Source organism: Lycium barbarum, chromosome 2, assembly GCF_019175385.1.
Source record: "Lycium barbarum isolate Lr01 chromosome 2, ASM1917538v2, whole genome shotgun sequence".
NCBI lineage: Eukaryota > Viridiplantae > Streptophyta > Magnoliopsida > Solanales > Solanaceae > Lycium > Lycium barbarum.
This window is the reverse complement of record NC_083338.1, coordinates 93179725-93189466: the sequence shown is the minus strand read 5'-3', so window position 1 is coordinate 93189466 and position 9742 is coordinate 93179725.

Here is a 9742-nt window from a genome sequence, read left to right as displayed (position 1 = left end):
CTAACTTAAGTTATGATTCTTAGTATGATATGGATATAATATTGCTATCGAAGGTAATAATGGCGATGAGGAAGCATTATTATGAAAATGTGCTAAAATAGGTATGAAGTTGCTAGCATAAGTTAAACATAAGGATGAATTTTGAAGGCTAAGTCGAATGTGAATACTTGATTATGATATTGTGGATATTATTGTGGTTGTTGGGAGTTGTTTTGTGATATAGTGGAAGTTGACGAAATAGGGGAAATGCTGCCCAATTTTCATTAGAACGTGAATTATCCTAGTTTGAATTGAAGAGTATCATTAAGGCTTAACCATGGTATGAATCCTTCTAAATGTAGATTATTCAAGTTTCAATGGTGAACGCTAAATAGTTAAGAAGTCGAAGAGGTATGTAAGGCTAACCCTTCTTTCATTAAGGCATGGTTCCCTTGCTATATATGTATATATATATCCTTTCATGAGTTCCATAATGATTTATAAATGACTCTACCTATAAGAGTACCAAAGCTCATGATTCTCGATACTTTCACGATACTAGTACTTCCTTTATATGATAGTTGATCCTATAAGGATAGATGTAACGAAAACGATGATGGCAATGATGTTGATGATACTTATGGACTTTTATGTATACGTGTCTAAGTATATATGACTATTATGTAACACCGAGCTTATATGGCCGAGTATGATATCTATTGCGCGCACACCACTGCAGTTGGGTACGGATAACACTGAGCCTTGGTAGGGCTAGGTATGTACGACACCGAGCCTTGTCCCACTCCTCCTCAGACCAGACTGGGCTGCATTGCCGTACCTTCATACCTTCGCCCATGGCCGGGTATGTGAAACCACTGAACCTTCATGGTCGGGTATGCTATGAATGCGAATATGTATATAAATATGGATACGGATATGGATACGGATACAGATATGGATATTTTTATATGTATATATGTATGTACACAAGCACGCACTAGAAATGGAAGGTCCCTATGAAAGACAAGTAAGTAATTACGATGATGGCTACTATCTCCTGATTCTCCCATCTTATGCTATTTTTTATGCTGTCTCTTATGCTCTTGTTATGATGTTGATTATGCTTTACATACTCAGTACATTATTCGTACTGACGTCCTTTTGTTTGTGGATGTTACGTCATGCCCGCAGGTGGACATGGAGACGGGCTTGATTCATAGATATCTTATTCAGGGACTGCATAGAGGAGCCTCATTTCATCCGGAGCTACAACTTTTGGTATTATTCTTTTGTGTACATACCTATGGGCATGGCGGGGTCCTGCTCCACCTATATGATGTGACATACTCTACTCTTCTTAGAGGCTCATAGACAGTTGTATATGATTAGATGTCCTTAGCCTTGTCGGCTCATATTTTGTATATCATTTTGATAGCCTTGTCGGCTTGTGTATATAGATATGGGCATTGTTATTGATGATGATATAGATGTGTTATTGCCCAACGAGATTAGCACTATTGATGCATATAAATTATGAGAAAGCCATGTGGCCCACCTAGATGTGAATATGAGAGTACGATAAGAGGTACCCGGGTGGGTTAGCACTGAGTGCCTGTCATGGCCCTCCGGTTGGGTCGTGACACATCAAAATTGAGTTCAACAATGGAAGTTCAGCAATGGATCTTGTAGACACATAAATTTTACTGGATTCTAGATTAGATTCTACAAGACGAGTCCAATCCATCTTAAAACTCTAAGTTTTGTCTGAGTTACAGGAGGCTACTCTACCCTAAACCCTAGCTTACCCCTATATAAAGGGACATGTAGTCCCTTGAAAAGGCATATCAAAAATCTCATAAATTCCTGAGATATTACACAGAGGTCAAGACATCAAATACTACCTTCATCAAACTACCCGACGTTTTTGGAGATCAAATACATTGCAAGGAGGATATTCTACATTCGATAAATATGCTACTAATCGCCCTCGAATCATGGAGAAAATATAGGAGAGAAGAATCAAGGGAATAAACAGAATTATACCCGCATTGTATATCAATAAAATATTCATGTTTCTTCATTTTTTTTTGTGGTTGCAGTTTATTTTCCACATATCTCAAAATTGTTGCAAACAAATTGGCACGTCTAGTGGGACAATATCTTTGTCACACCCTAATCTTGATCAGGGTATGATGGGCACCCGACCTTTATTTAAGGTCGAGCGAACCCGCAGACACTTATTACACATATAATCTCTTTGGACTCTTAAATCAAAGGCAAATGAAATTCATAGTAAATGCTTTCAGAATATTCTTTTCATCTTTCTTTAATCAAATAAAATTTGTAACCACATGGACTTTATAACATAACACAAAATGACACACCGGCTGATGGAGCCGCTTACAGACTGACTTCCAATACCCACGACTCTGTCTGCAAAGTCTCTAACATTAATCAGAAATCATAACACATATACTCTGACTCGGCAACACTCCAGGAGCAAGTGGAGCTTGCTAACGCCGCTGGAACATCTTCTATATTGGCTTCTACTCATCTGGGTGTACCTGCGCGGCATGAAACGCAGCCCCCGAAGAAGAGGGGTCAGTACGGAAAATATACTGAGCATATAAGGCATGGAATACAAAAAACGGAACCATAATCGAAGCAAGCAGTACATAGGTAAGTACATCATTCAGAATACCAAAATGCTTACTTTCCAAACACAGACCGTGCGTGCCGACATCGTATATCATCACATACATATCATCATATACAAACATACATATAACTGATAGTGTTGTGGAACGTACAGCCCGATCCATATGCAATATAATAGTGCCGAGGAACGTACGGCCCGATCCATAAATATAATATATACTGCCGAGGAACGTTCGGCCCGATCCATAAATATAATATATACTGCCGAGGAACATTCGGCCCGATCCATAAATATAATATATACTGCCGAGGAACGTTCGGTCCAATCCATAAATAAAATATATATTGCCGAGGAACGTTCGGCCCGATCCATAAATATATTATATTGCTGCGGAACGTGCAGCCCGATCCATAAATATATTATATTGCTGTGGAACGTGCAGCCCGATCCATATATATATATATATATATTATATTGCTGACATCATATATCAGAAGAAATACAGAGGGTAAGTAGCTTATCCATAATATCAGAATGCTTACTTTTGAAACACAAATGATGCATATCAAAGTCATGCATAGGGCACAAGAACATGGTCGCCACTCCTGTCTCTGGCGCCATAACACATCATACTCCAGAAGATTTCATATCTCCGTCACATAACACATCATAGCATATACACGGTACCAGGGACATATCATACTCCGGGAAACCGGACACATCATACTTCGTAACATATACACGGTACCCGGGGACCGGACATATATACACGGTACCCCGGAACCGGACACATCATACTCCAGAATATATATATATGGAACCCAGCCCTCAAGCAAGGGACTCGGCGAACCATACGCACGATACATACCGGCCCGGGACTCGGTGAAGGAGGCAATGACACATGCACGAGCAGAGTAGTGAGAAACTATATGCATATCAAATAAATTTTAAGACTCGATAAATACGTACTCTTACCGACATTTGAAGGATCATAAACACGTTTCAAGTCAATTGGAGTTGGTATATGAAAGTTACAGACATTTTTACCATAGAACTTTTACGAACATTTCAAAACAAATCCGAGATCCTTTGCGAAAGTTAGGGACATTAAAACTCACAGAACTCTTTTAGAAACAAAACTCTTTATGCTCATCCCATTGTTCAATCATATAATAAGCTCGATCATATCAGACATACTTATATCAGAAGTGAATCAGAGTCATAGACGGCCTCAGAAACATATCAAACAGAGCTTCGGAATCATGGGTGTCACGACCCAGCCCCGTGGGCCGCGACTGGTGCCCTACTTGGGCACCCAAACGGACATACAAACTAAATCATCATTTTTAAACAGAGTTGAGAACGAATATTATCTTGCGCGATTGCGTGTACAAAACATTATATCAGAATCAGAAGAAGCAGCGGAATATACATCGCCGAACATATGCACATATATCAAAAAGCCGGAAAGGCTATCAAATATGTCAAAAGCCGACAAGGCTGTCAAATGGCACAACGGCCCAAAACGCATATACAAATGCATGCCGACAAGGCTGCCACAAACATATACAAAATGCACGCCGACGAGGCTGCCATAACGAATAGAGTCATGCAAACACATCCGTACAGAAGTAGGCACACACACCCACAAATACATCTACAGACCTCTAAACAGACAAACCGAATCATATGGCGGGACAGGGCCCCGCCGTGCCCCTGAACAAATACATATATACATAGCGAACGAATATATACCAAAATGTGTGCTCTGAAATGAGAAGAGCACTCCAAACAGCAGAAGAGGGTGTCCTAAATGGGTAGATCACCAAACTGTGCATCTGTACCTGCGGGCATGAAACGCAGCCCCCGAAGAAAGAGGGTCAGTACGAAATATGTACTGAGTATGCAAAACAGAATATACAGAAAGCAAATCTGAGACATAAACGAAATGGAAGTACCAAACATAAGTGCAAATCCAACATATCAAAATTTGCTTACTTTCACAAATATGTAAGTAATGCATAGGGTACAGAAGAATATGATCGCCCACCCGTCGATGGCGCCATAACACAGCATAACACCAGAAAGTTTCAAATCTCCGTATCCCCGTCACATATCACATCACAACATAACGCCATACACAGCATAACACCAAATATAGGTGGAACCCGACCCTCTTTTGCGAGTAGCTCGGTGAACCATAAACACAGTATAACTCTGGAGTATATCAAAATGCGCACGACAACAGAACCGGCCCGGGACTCGGCGAAAGGAATAACAGAATGCACGAGTAGAGTCGTGAGTAGTTATATGCATAAAATCATTATCATAAATTCAAACATAAGTAAAATGATCATATTTGAAATCGGAATAATAATCATACCAAATTCTTTCAAAGATTCTCTGAATTACATAAAGGAAAGTCGCGGGACCCACGGACGGGTATTTACCCAAGTCGGGCCCGCCTATGGAAAACATACGTATCATACATAATGCAAACTTTTATAAAAATATTGGAGCAATCCGAGCATTTATGTGAAATGTATGGCATTCAGAAATTTCGAAGTTCTTTAAAGTGAAACCTTTTTGCGCAAAGTTCGGAAAGCGATTATTTCAAATACATAAAGGTTCATATTTCATCAAATCATACATAAAAGTGCCAAGGAACATATATAGATCATATCATGCTCGGATTTCGGATTTGGAATTTCCTTAAGGCTCTAATCTAGCCTATGTAAAACTAAGACATGCCAAAAAGAAGGGAGGTTGCTTTACATACCTCGTACGCACTCCAAGATGGCCAATCTAAAGTAAATTCCAATCTACGCCTCGGGCTCCCCAAGGTCTACAAATATGCCAACGAATATCCAATATTAAACATAGGCACTTATGCCATTTATTCCAACTAACATTAAATTCTACAGAAAATTCGACAGCATTTCGCCTGTAAATAGGCCATCCCGAGAATTTAACTCGCTCAAAATCAACAACAACAACCACAATAACCAACCTAGCAACATCGATAATCAATTCGAAAGGCAAAATAATAATAGTAGCTCTCTTTTACATCATTCGACAACTTTCCAATTATTCAATTCAATGGCTTACTTTCAAGCCACAATATCGTTCGTACATTCGATTATTAACCCAAACTCATACTAACAACATTCGAGAACATTCTAAACAATTCACATAATTTTTCCAACAATCCACAATTTCTCCAAATTTTTGGCCGAAAACAGCCCCTACCCGTGAGCAGCCCACTGGGCACACTTCCGACTTTCAATTCATGTTTTGTATCACAATTCACAATATAACGATACCATTTTCATAAAATATACAAATTACATCAACGCACAATAACCCTCAAATCAACCCGTACAATCTCAACATCAATCTTAAGTCATTAAATGCTCAATTTCAAACTAGAATTCGTAACGACGACACGAAAGCGCTTAAGCGATAATAATGCGATATTCGACATAATCTATGACTCACATTCGTTCACACTACACATATTCATATGTTAATGGTTCTCATATATAAGGATTGCATTAAATGCACAAAGTTCTCCAAATTAGTCCGCAACGCTTACTATATCAATTTGGGACATTTAACTCTCATTTCCAACATACAAATCATCACAACAACCATTACGACGCTAAGCTATATTAATTCATTCTTTGCTACCATTTGGAGGCTATATACACGGCTACACTACACATATACATGTATCGATGATTTTTATTCTCTTCTCCACTCTACGACAATCAATATGCTACAAGCAATTAATTCATCAACCCAATACCACACCACACACATATACTTCACACGGTCAACACACCCAACACAAGACCCAACTTCAACATTTCATATTTTATGATTTTTATCCATTTTAGCATACTACAATATGCATACAACATTTATAACTCCAAAAACAAGATTAGAACTCACCTTTATTCTCCAATCCACCAATAGGCTAGGGTTTGCAAATGGGCAAAATGAGTGGTTGAATGACCCAAACAATACTTCCACGCTACTTAGGGACCTCCAAATAGTGGGTTTATACCAAAGAAATAATTTTAGAGAGGCAAAAATGGGACTTGATTTTTCTTGGTTGTGGCCGAGAACCATGGGGGAGTGGAGGCTCTCCAAGTCTTGTTATTTTTCTTTAAGTGTAGAAGTGGGAAATGAGAAAGATGACTTGGTCTTCTTTTTTTTTAAGTATCCACAAATATCTCCCTTTGTTTATGGCCCACACATGTGTTGGACCAATTAAAATTGGCCACACAATGTGTGGGACCATTTCAAGTCCACACGGCCACCATGGCTTTTGGTGCAAGATTTTTAAATTTCAATTTTATGAATTGTGGTCCCAATTTTTCCTAAGTGTCCAATGCCCTCAATTTCATATTCAACTTATGTCTCAAAATAAAATCAAATGGTCAAAAGTCCCGACTTCAAATCCCCGAATAGTCTTGGCCCTTAATTGTCATAGTTAATCCGGGTTGTCCCAATGTATAAAAATACGGGACGTAACAATGGGTACATATCAAAACCATATGAAGTAGCTTTTTCATTTATTAATCATACAATAGACTCAACCATACGAAACATGCTTATGACAAAAGAAAATAAGCATCGTAACCAAGCTCGGAATCAAAGAGTAGAATTACCCCAAGGTGCGTGTCATGTCATACCTTACTTAGCTCTAGGACATGCCAAAAGAAAGAAAGGGTAAGCCTTACATACCTGTTCGACCGCTTATAAGCTACGCTTATTCGTCCAAGCTTGTAAGTCTACATTTAAAAGGAATTTATGCTAATGTTAGCCTTTTCGTCGCACGTTTGTACCATATGTCAAATCATACTATTTTATATTCTACCGAAAATCGGGTAGCATCTCCCCTGTTTATATGCCTAGCCCGAATTCTCAATTCAGCAACCAACAACAACAACAACAATACCAACATTAATCATAATATTTCTAATACCAACGTATGCCATAAAACAGCCCACACATTATTTTCTAAATTCCTCAACCAACCAAATTTGCGATATAACTATTTTATTTCCGTAAGGGAGTCGAAATTAATACTAACAACATCAATAACGACATCCTCCACATTCTACAAGTTGAATACATTTATTTTCATTCAAAATTCTCTTCAAATCTCATTCCATAATTCACAACGCCAACAAACGAATTTATCACACTATTTTCTCCGTTCTAGTTCGGTAGAACTCTAAATAAACTTATTAGCAATGAAAAGGAACCTTAATCTTACCTCAAGTGTGCAGCCACCACGTCCACCCCCTTCTTTTTGGTTGATATTTATCTCAAATTGGAGGCAACGCAACATAGAACACTTTTTTCTCTTCACGGGCTTCGGGATTCGAGGCTCAGATTTTGGTCAAAATTGATCTTTTCTCTCTAAGCTCTCTTCTCTCTTTTTCTCCAGAATTTTCTGGGTGTTTTGTTCTGGAAAATGAGGAGAAAAGGCTGATATATCACTTAAATAAACATGGGTCATGGGCCTAACCTGGTTGGGCCTGGATTGGGCCTAGCCCACTGACCTTTCTGCCTTAAAACGTCCATATCTCCTTATCCCGACGTCACCTGTGGACCCACGACCTATGGTTGGAAAGCTAATTCAATTATCTACAACTTCTATTTCTCGGTATGTTCCCAAATTCCAAACTTATAATACCGTGGTTTCCCCTCGAAGTCAGATCACCCGAAAACGTTACTTAAAAATATTTGTTTGGAGGACTTCCACTTTGATTTGGCTCAAGGGTCCTTCTTGAGTTGTGTTTAACTTCACATATGTGATTCATATAACTTGTCACGTGTTCCTAAAAAAAATCTCGATGTGTGGGCCCCACCTCCGCTTACGAATAATCCGACGTACAAAAAAAATACGAAATATAATACTATCAACGTGAGTTTAAATTATGTAGTAACAACATGATTGTCAATGTTTGAGGAAGCACGTGTCACGCTCAGGCTCTGAAAATGCGGGGTATAACAATATCTACCTCTCATCTTTTCACATTAATCATCAAATTTCAAGAACACTGAAATGGCATCTAAGAAGCTCCACTCCAAATCTACTGCTGCTAAGGCTATTGATCCAAAGTTTTCCTCTGAGGTAGGGAACATACTAGGTGCTACTATGGGAAGTTTGGACCCGTCTCCAGGAACAAAGAGAACTAACTAGGACAACAAGCACATTAAGTGTCGTCCGCATCAGTTCCTATCTTTGAACTTCAATCCTCAAAAGGGGCAAGATCCTTTTCGAATGAATTGGAAGAAGGAGAGAATATCGTTGAGATAGTTGAAAAGACGCTGGCTCGGCTTAGCCCATTTCAAACTAAGAATCTCAGCACCCAAGGTGATGATGATGCCTTGATCACTAGATGTGCTCCAATCACTCTACATAACTTGTTCCACTCATAGTTTAGTTTGAGGGAAAATCTATATTTTGCTCCATTATCTACAATAGCCATCCAAGCAATGATGACTAACATCTCAACTGTTAGAACAACTTGCAATCTTGACGAAGGTGATTGGCGACTTGATGAAATATATAAAAGAGCTGTCTACGAAGCAAGTGCATATTGCTGAAAAACTGTAAGTATCCTTTGAAGGATTAATTCCAATTCATCAATTGAAGGACTTCAATATAGCGACCATCAAAGACAAGTATGATGTTGCTGCCAAGTCTTCAGTTATGTCACGACCCATTTTGCGAGTCCGTGCGGGCACCTACTTATTCTCACGTAGTAGGTGAAACCTTCTTTTACCAATACCAAATGTAACAATATATTAGAAGAATTTTACAATAATCAATTGATACATGTAAAATAAACAATAGATACAACCTTTAAAACTATTACCCAAAATATGGTCTTGACTAGTACAAGAGCTTCTAAGACAGGACTAGAAATAAAAAGAAATGCAATGATGAAGATACACAAGACACCCCTATTAGAATGAATGACAGGGTCTTCAAGATGGCTCGATCTAACCACAGTTGGAATCCTACGTACTAAACTTGAAAAAATTGTACACCACAAAAGAGTGTAGCAAGTGCAGTGTCAG